Source organism: Sturnira hondurensis, unplaced genomic scaffold (genome assembly GCF_014824575.4).
Source record: "Sturnira hondurensis isolate 20B ecotype Veracruz unplaced genomic scaffold, ASM1482457v3 Scaffold0003693, whole genome shotgun sequence".
Lineage (NCBI taxonomy): Eukaryota > Metazoa > Chordata > Mammalia > Chiroptera > Phyllostomidae > Sturnira > Sturnira hondurensis.
This window is the reverse complement of record NW_028076324.1, coordinates 5,807,309-5,815,411: the sequence shown is the minus strand read 5'-3', so window position 1 is coordinate 5,815,411 and position 8,103 is coordinate 5,807,309.

Sequence of the window (8,103 nt, the reverse complement as noted above, 5' to 3'; positions counted from 1 at the left end):
CCGCACATTCCAGTCTGCAGGAAGAAAACAAGGTCTCTGTCATCGCTGTCTGCGGAAGGCCGTTGTCGATACCTGGGGGCAGCGTGGTGTCCGGCATTTTTGTATTTTCCACGATACCTGGGGGCAGGTACCTGCCGGCATTTTTGTATTTTCCACGATACCTGGGGGCAGCGTGGTGTCCGGCATTTTTGTATTTTTGCTTTTCCACAAAGCTACGATAATTAGGGTCTGCATGCAGGGTCCGGCACAAATAATGGCCCTTTTTCATGACAACATTTTTTACTGCAAAGTCATACGCATGTAATTCCGTGACATAACAGTATCACACTGGAGCACACCATATGACGTTTTAGGGGAATGGTCAAATTACTGTCCATCTCGTGCGAGACATTCGCGTGCCCTGCGAACCGCGCTCGAGCAGGCGTTCCTCCCACAGGACCCCGAGATTATTTCCTCAGTGCCCCATCGTGAGCACTGTCTCGGTCCGTGTGTAGTCTCCACAAACACAGTTGTAATCACTGTGCAATATTCCGTCATACTAATATGCCACGTTAGCGTCTCTCTCCACGGTGCTGTCTGGAACAGCAAAAATACAGAGAAAGCAATTTTCCCGCAGTAGGGGAAGGATCAGATCAATGATGGTATAGCCCAAAATACAATATTCAGCAGTCATTTAAAATTATGTGGCCTCCAGTGGGTAGCCTCCAGTTACCCAACTGTGTGGCTCTCTACTGATGAAATGATTTGCAATATGTTAAATAAATAAGAAACTTACAAAAATAATATAAAACCTGTATACCTACAAAGATTTTAAAGGGTTAGTAGTGATTATAGTATTTTGCCGTGGTGATGAAACTGCCCGTAACATTTTTCTTTCTCTTTTTTAAAAATATTTTATTTATTTATCTTTAGAGGGGAAGGGAAGGAGAGAGGAAGAAAACATCAATGTATGGTTGCCTCTCGTGCATCCCCTGCAGGGAACTGGCCCCTGCCAGAAACTGGCCTGCAACCCAAGCATGTGCCCTGACTGGGAATCGAACCACGATAGTCTGGTTCGCAGGCCCGTGCTCAATTCACTGAGCTACACCAGCCAGGGCAGTAACATTTTTCTTTTGATTTAATTCTAATTTCTGATTTTCTATACTAAACATGCCTGATTTGTGTAATTAAAACAAAACACACAGGGTCTATCAGTCAGCGTCCTCCTGAGAAGCAGAACCTCAGAAACAAAGATAGATAAATTAGGTATGTAGGTAGGTAGGTAGTACACGTGTGTACGTTGTAGGCCTGAGGCAGAATTTTTCTGAAAAACCTCAGTGTTTGCTCGCAAGGCCCCGGCTGATGGGCTGAGGCGGCCCACACAGAGAGCCATCTTTTTCTCTTGAAGTCAGCTGACCGTGGGCATTAACCGCATCTCCACAATTACCTTCACAGCAACACCCAGATTAGTGTTTGACGCAATAACTGGGTGCGACAGCCCAGCCAAGCATACACACGAAGCTAACCATCATGCAGGAGAATGCTTTTCTAGTAATACAGTAAAACAAAAGATGGCAACATTGTAACTCAATGGGATCTCAGCGGGCCTGGGATGGAGAGCCTGGGGGGGTGCCCAGCTGTTCCTCACAAGAGAGCCCGAGGAGCCTGGAGGGGCTGCCCTTTCCAAGGCCGGAGTATGGGTGGTCTGTAGGTACCCACTAGGGAGGCATGGGGGAGGGGGTGGGGCGGAGACCTGGCCAAGAGCAGAGGAAGTGATCCCTCCCTGTGAGACTCCAGTTACCAAACTGTGAGATGCCTGTGAGTCAGGAATGCAGACGTGGAAGCCGGAACGCAGAAGAAAGCCATGAGATAGGCAAGGACATGCGGGTGCACGTCTCTTGTGGGGTCCATCTCACCACAGCAGAACCATGTGGAGGCACTCAAATTCCGCTGTAGCATTTGTCACACACCCAGGAGTTAAGGCACATTTATTACATGTTCACTTACTTATCATAAATGTATTTGCTACAAAAAGAAAAGAAAAGCAAGGACAGCAAGGGTAAGGAAGCTTAATATCCCTGGCTGTGGAAAACAATTTGGGGTCAAGTTAGTTTCACAAACTTTCAAGGGGTGCAAAGGCCCCTCCCCCCTCCCCCAGTTTTGTTGCAATTGAAGCCCGGATCTAAATGGCTTTGCTGGTGGCCATCAGGAGGCACAGACTGATACGACACACATTCCAATAGACCTTTTGTCATTAGCAGTTCTAAATTCACCAGTTGAATGATCTCAGTGCTTGAAGGAACAGGCACAGTCATTGGGGGGCAGGAGGGGCATGGGGGGTGGCAGCGGCGGAGTTCCAGGGTATTGACTGACTACTCAGCAATACAAGAAAGGCCAGAGAAAGATATTAGAGAAAGTGAGATTATACAAGCACCCCTGACAATACAAAAAAAATTACCAAAATGAGGTGTTGCCCCTCTCATTTGGGAAAATCACAAGGCAAAGCCGAGTGATTTTTGTCTCCACGTATTTGGTAAGCGAGAGGGAGAAAGAGGTTGTTTCTCTTCCATTTCCCAGTTCCAGCAGATTAAACACCAAAAGCCCCTGCCTCCGCTTCCCCAAGCACCCTGCTCTGGCCGCACGGCTCATCTCTCAAGCCTTTTCCAGAGCTCAGAACCACTGACTGTTCTCTTTGCCTCATACTGTTCCTCCAATGAGCATCATTGCTTTTATCATCAGGAAGGAAAAAAAAAATCTCCAATTTAAATATCTGGCAGGGGACACTTGCTTTCAAGATGGTAATTTTCCTTGACCAGTGTGGCTTAGTTGGTTGGATATTGTCCCACAAAGTGAAAGGTCACTGGTTCGATCAGGGGTCGGGGCATGTGCCTCATAGTTCCCAACAGGGGTGTTCCCAGCTGTCGTTTCACTTCTTTATACTTTCAGGGCTTATTAAACCTCACTGCTTTCGGTAAGTGTTCCTCATCCATGTGCACACTCAGAAGGCTGGAACCAATAGAAGGAAGCATTTCACCCCCGTGGCTGTGCAGACATTGTCCTGTGCTGGGCCGCACAGTGTATGAGAATCACACTGACTCCTCTGCGGATCCCGCCTTACAACACCAGGGCATTTAGAAAACACTGGTGGTGTTCACGAAAAAGGAGACTCTATTTTTATACCTGGGTTATCACACGAACAAGAAATGAACTTCCGTTGTGTAAAACCATGAAAAATTGGGGGGGATTATTTGTTATAGCAGCTGGCATTTTCCTTAATCAGAGATTGATCATCCGAAGTGGGGTGCTACCAGCATGAAACCAAAAATATGTCACCATAGCTTGGCAGTAGAGGGGCAAGTTGTGAGAAGATAGATTTCATAGGCCAAACCAACATGCGGTAAAACTGTCCCCTGTGATAATTTGGAAGGTAGACCATGTGCCCACTCAAGCCTTTGGTCATAAGGGCAGTGGTTGGACGAGCCACAGTGTTCGGATGTCAGTTTTTATTTGCTGCATTCAGCAGATCTCACGAGAAAGAGTTTAGCACAGACAGCAATGCCTGGTTTGAGAACAGAGACCAGAAAATAGCACAGAAACTTGAATTAAAAAAAAGCTGAACCAGGAATCCAACCCTAGGAGCTTCACTAATTCATCCAGGTTTCCTGATCACTCAGAGGGACTCAGCGCTGCAACAAGGAGTGTCAGGGTAGGAGTGTCGCCATCCACTCGGCACAGTCGCTTCCACAGCCTCCAGGGAGCTCCCATGGAGAAACAAATAAAATGAGCCTGAGAATTACATTAACAACAAGCTGCCCAATGCACGAGGTGGGCACCTGAAATACGGCCGGTTGGAATTCAGATGTGCAGGAAGGGTAGAACAAACACCCGATTTCGGACACAGCAAGAGAGAAAGGTAAAGCATCTCATTAACAATTTTCATGCCACTTACACATTGAAATGATCTTAGAACTGCACTGCCACCAGGAGAAAAAAAACCGTGCCTGAACCCACGCTGCTGTGACTGCAAAACAAACTTCAGACCCTCCAAAGCTCCATCAGCAAGAAACCCCCACACATGTCGCTTCTGGGCTCTCACACAACTCTTAAGAAGGTAGAACTCCAGATTGCATATTAAAACATCTGTGGTTAATCACCTTTGATTCAGACTGAGAGCATCTAAAACACATGAAGAAGAACATGATTTTAAAGATGGGGTACCCAAAACACATTTTATGCTTACCAATCGAATTCAAAACAACAGACTTAATAAGAATACTTTAAGAAGACAATTCCTTATAGTTTGGGATCTAGAGAAGCTAAAGTTTTTAAATAAAAGGTAAATAAGCTTGCAGGAGAATTTTACCAGCAGGCAAGGACAAAGGGCTTGTAGAGCAGCCCAAGTCATAAGCCTTTGGTACCCAGTTACTTCTGGAAAACACGTCGGTTAAAATATTAAACTATTTTCTGCTACGCACCAGCCCTGGGCTGGCAAGACAGAGAACTGACAACTTGTTTCCTTTCAGAAGTACCTTCGCTCTGGAGCGTGGCTTCCTGAGAGCTGTCCTCACAGAGTTCCGTGGGCCAGGGCTGGAGGGAGCGCCATCCCAGCAGGTGCACAGGCAGCACGTGGCACTGTGCTGCAGAGGGACTGTCAGAGGCCGTGGCAGGGTGCCCTCGCTCGTTCACCTGCCACCACGGCACCCTGAGCCCCGCAGGAGCCACGCGCTCTCTAGTGGGGGGCGGCCCAGTGGTCAGCCAGGGTGACGTGCTACGTGAGCTGAAATCCTTCACGGCTTCACGAGGAAGGCCTGTGAGCTGCTGTTTTTAAAAAGCCCCGTTCCTTTTCCCAGCCACGTAGAATTGGTTGGATCAAAGCATGCTGCATGGAAATGGCCTTCATGTATTTTGGAATTTTCCATTAAGTATTTTGCTTTTTTCCAGGAAAAAAATGGGGTGGCAGCACTGTTCTCGGTGTCTGGCTGCTGTTTTACCAGCTCTTGGGGCCTGGCCCTCAGCCTGGCCAGCATCCGTAGGCTGGCCCTGTCCTCAGGCACAGGTGTGGGCCCTTCGGAGCATCCTGTGGGCTTGATTGGCGGGTGGAAGCCCAGGTGTCTTCCAGAAGACCTTGCTTTCTGTGAGTTCCTGGTGCATGTTGCTGTGGGGCATCTTGCAATCATAATCAGACCCACAAGAGCCAGTCTGGCCGCAATGTTGGTCCCAAAAGGGAAAATGTCTGTCGGGGCTCCCTGTGACAGGATTGATTATGTGTTTTTATCGTGACTTTAAGAGCAAGCACCTATGTGGTGTTGCAAATGTCCAGTGTGGTAAACACAGGAAGCACCTAGTTGCCGAGTGACGGCAATATTGCGATTCCTGCCCTGGCGTGTCGTACTTTTTGAACCTGAGTTCTAAACTCACAGTAGTGAAACTGTAGTGGTATTCCTTTGTAGGCTCGGTCTCGGGGCTGCAGGGACCAGCGTGGGCATTGAGTCCCAAAGTCCTGGCAGGTGCTCCTACTGGAATACAGTCAGGTGACCGTGTCTGTGTTCCGGGGCCCGGGCTCTGGACACGTCAGTGCTGTTTCATGGTCGACATTCAGAGGCTGACCACGTCACCCTAAAAATAAAAAGAAGGTGGGAGGCAACGAGCTTTTATTTGAGATACAAAAAGTATTGCAATTCAGAAACCCAAATAGCGTTCTGATTAGAGGGTGAAGGCAAGAGGTGTTTGTAAACAAGGAAAGGGCAAACGTTACCTGTAGAGAAGGAAGGAATCCCAGCTGGTGTTAATAAGTCAAGGAAGGACTTTTTACGGGTGCAAACAAGCTAAGTTATTCTTTAGCTATGCTAATGTTAAAGAATGTCTTTGATTTTTAGCCCAGTAGCCAGAATGTCTGCTTCCCTGTTAGCTCGGCAAACAGGTGTTGGGGACGCACTGCTGCCTTGGCCCAGTCTGAAGGCCGCCTTGCTCGGTGGGAACATTCCAGAGTTGAGGACAAAGACCTGCAAGGCAGGTCCTCTGGCATGGCAGCGGGGAATGACTCCATTTTGAAGTGGCTTGTTTATATTATTTTTCCCAACCCTTATGTCTAAAAACCACTGGGACTGTTATTGAATTAAAATAGACTTTATTTTTTAGAGCAGTTTTAGGTTCACAGCAAAACTGAGAGGAAGGGACAGAGATTTCCCGTATGCCCCCTGCCCCAACACACGCACTGCACAGCCTCCCCCACCGGGTGGCGCGCTGGGTACAATGATGAGCCTGCACTGGCACATCACCACCACCCAGAGCCCAGAGTCTGGACCAGGGTGCGCTCCTGTGTACATTCCATGGGTTTGGGGAAAACGTATGATGACTCGTACCCACTATAAAGCATCACCCAGGACAGTTTCACTACCACAGAAATGCTCTCTGCTCTGCCTGCTCCCCCCTCCCCCCTGACCCCTGGCACCCCCGGGATCGTTTCACTGTCTCCACAGCTGTGGCTTTTCCGGAACGTCATGCAGTTGGAGTCAAAGTAAACCGTCTTCTCCAACAGGCTTCTCTCACTCAGCAACATGAACTTAAGGTTCTTCCACGTCTTTCATGACCTGAGAGCTCATTTTCTTTTTTAGCACTGAGTAATATTCCACCATCTGGCTGCACCACAGTTTATTTAGCCATTCACCTACTGAAGGACATCTCCATTGCTTCCAAGCTTGGGCAATTAATTATGCAGACAGCTGCTGTAAACATCCTTGTGCAGTTTTGTGTGGACATGAGTTTTTACCTCCTCTGGGTAAATACCAAACGGTGCCACTAAACCACAGGGTAAGCATAGCTTTAGTTTGTAAAAAGAAAAAAAGAAAGAAAAGTTTCAAACTGTCCTAAGTATAATTTAAAAGTACAGTCCAATAAAATCTCTTTTTGAATGAAAGATAGCCAAAACAAGTTTGTACATTCCCGGCAGGGCTTGTGTATGAGACCCGGACCGGAGCACGCGGAGGTGAGTTCATGGAGATCAAAGCTGCTCCCACTAAGTCAGCTCCCACAACAGTAAACAGGAAAATCACCTGAAGCCACAGAATTGGAAACTGTTCCAGGATTTCCTGAAATTGTCATTCTTCAGGGGAGAAGGCAAAATAATTAGGCATGTTTTCCCATAGGAATGTCCCAAGGAGAAACAGACATGCTCAGCGGGTGTCTCTCTCTTTTCTGTTCCCAAGGCGAGAACAGCCCGTGTTGGGGGAGATGCTAAAACCGTCAATCAGATGTTTGCAGGACCACACTGTTGTATACAAGGTCCATTCAGCAGCTAAACGAATGTGCCCTGGCCTTTCCCTCCTAGTCCCTCAAGGACGTTGCGGGTGCCATCAAAGTGACACCACACGGAAACCCAGACCTCCAGCTAAGGCACGTCTTTAACCACCAGCTCAGCGGCGTACAGGCGAGTTGCACGTCTTAACCATCAGATTTGAAAACCAGTGCTTATGTTTAGCAGAACTCATGATGTATCTCAACAGTGGGCTATCAAAAAGCTAAATTATGTTATGGATAATTTGAACGATGCAGGAAGTATAGACATGCTTAACCAAAATGCCAAAATGTGTTATATGACTGTGTTTGAGGCCATATATAACAAGTGTATGTTTTCCACTTTAAGCAACAGCAAAAAAATTGAATTTTTAATAAAACATCAGATTCATTCTCATATCCCATGAGTTCTATGAGAGTGATCATTGGCTCCAGCCTCAGTTTCAGCTGAATGTTGCGATTTTGCCCCTAGCCCTTTGGAGATCAACCATAATGAATAGTCGGTTCACTTCGATGGAGTTCACTTAATCAAAGCACCCACACTCCTGGGTTTTGATTTCTAAGTTAGTTCAACACAACAGAGCATGTTGTAAACAGCCAGAGACTCTGCAAGGGGTCCAGATGCCCAGAGCTCCAGCCTGCGCTTTCTTTCCCCGTGGTGCCCACGGAGAGCGGGGCTCCCGGGGCCCCCGGAGGATCCAGGCTGGTTCCTCTCTCTCCCCTGGACCAGTGAGGCCCTTTGGCAAAGTGGCTGTGATGCTGCGGAGTCTAACACTTGGCTTTTGAGACCCAGACACACAAACAAAACGCAAACTCTCTCCACCATAAAGC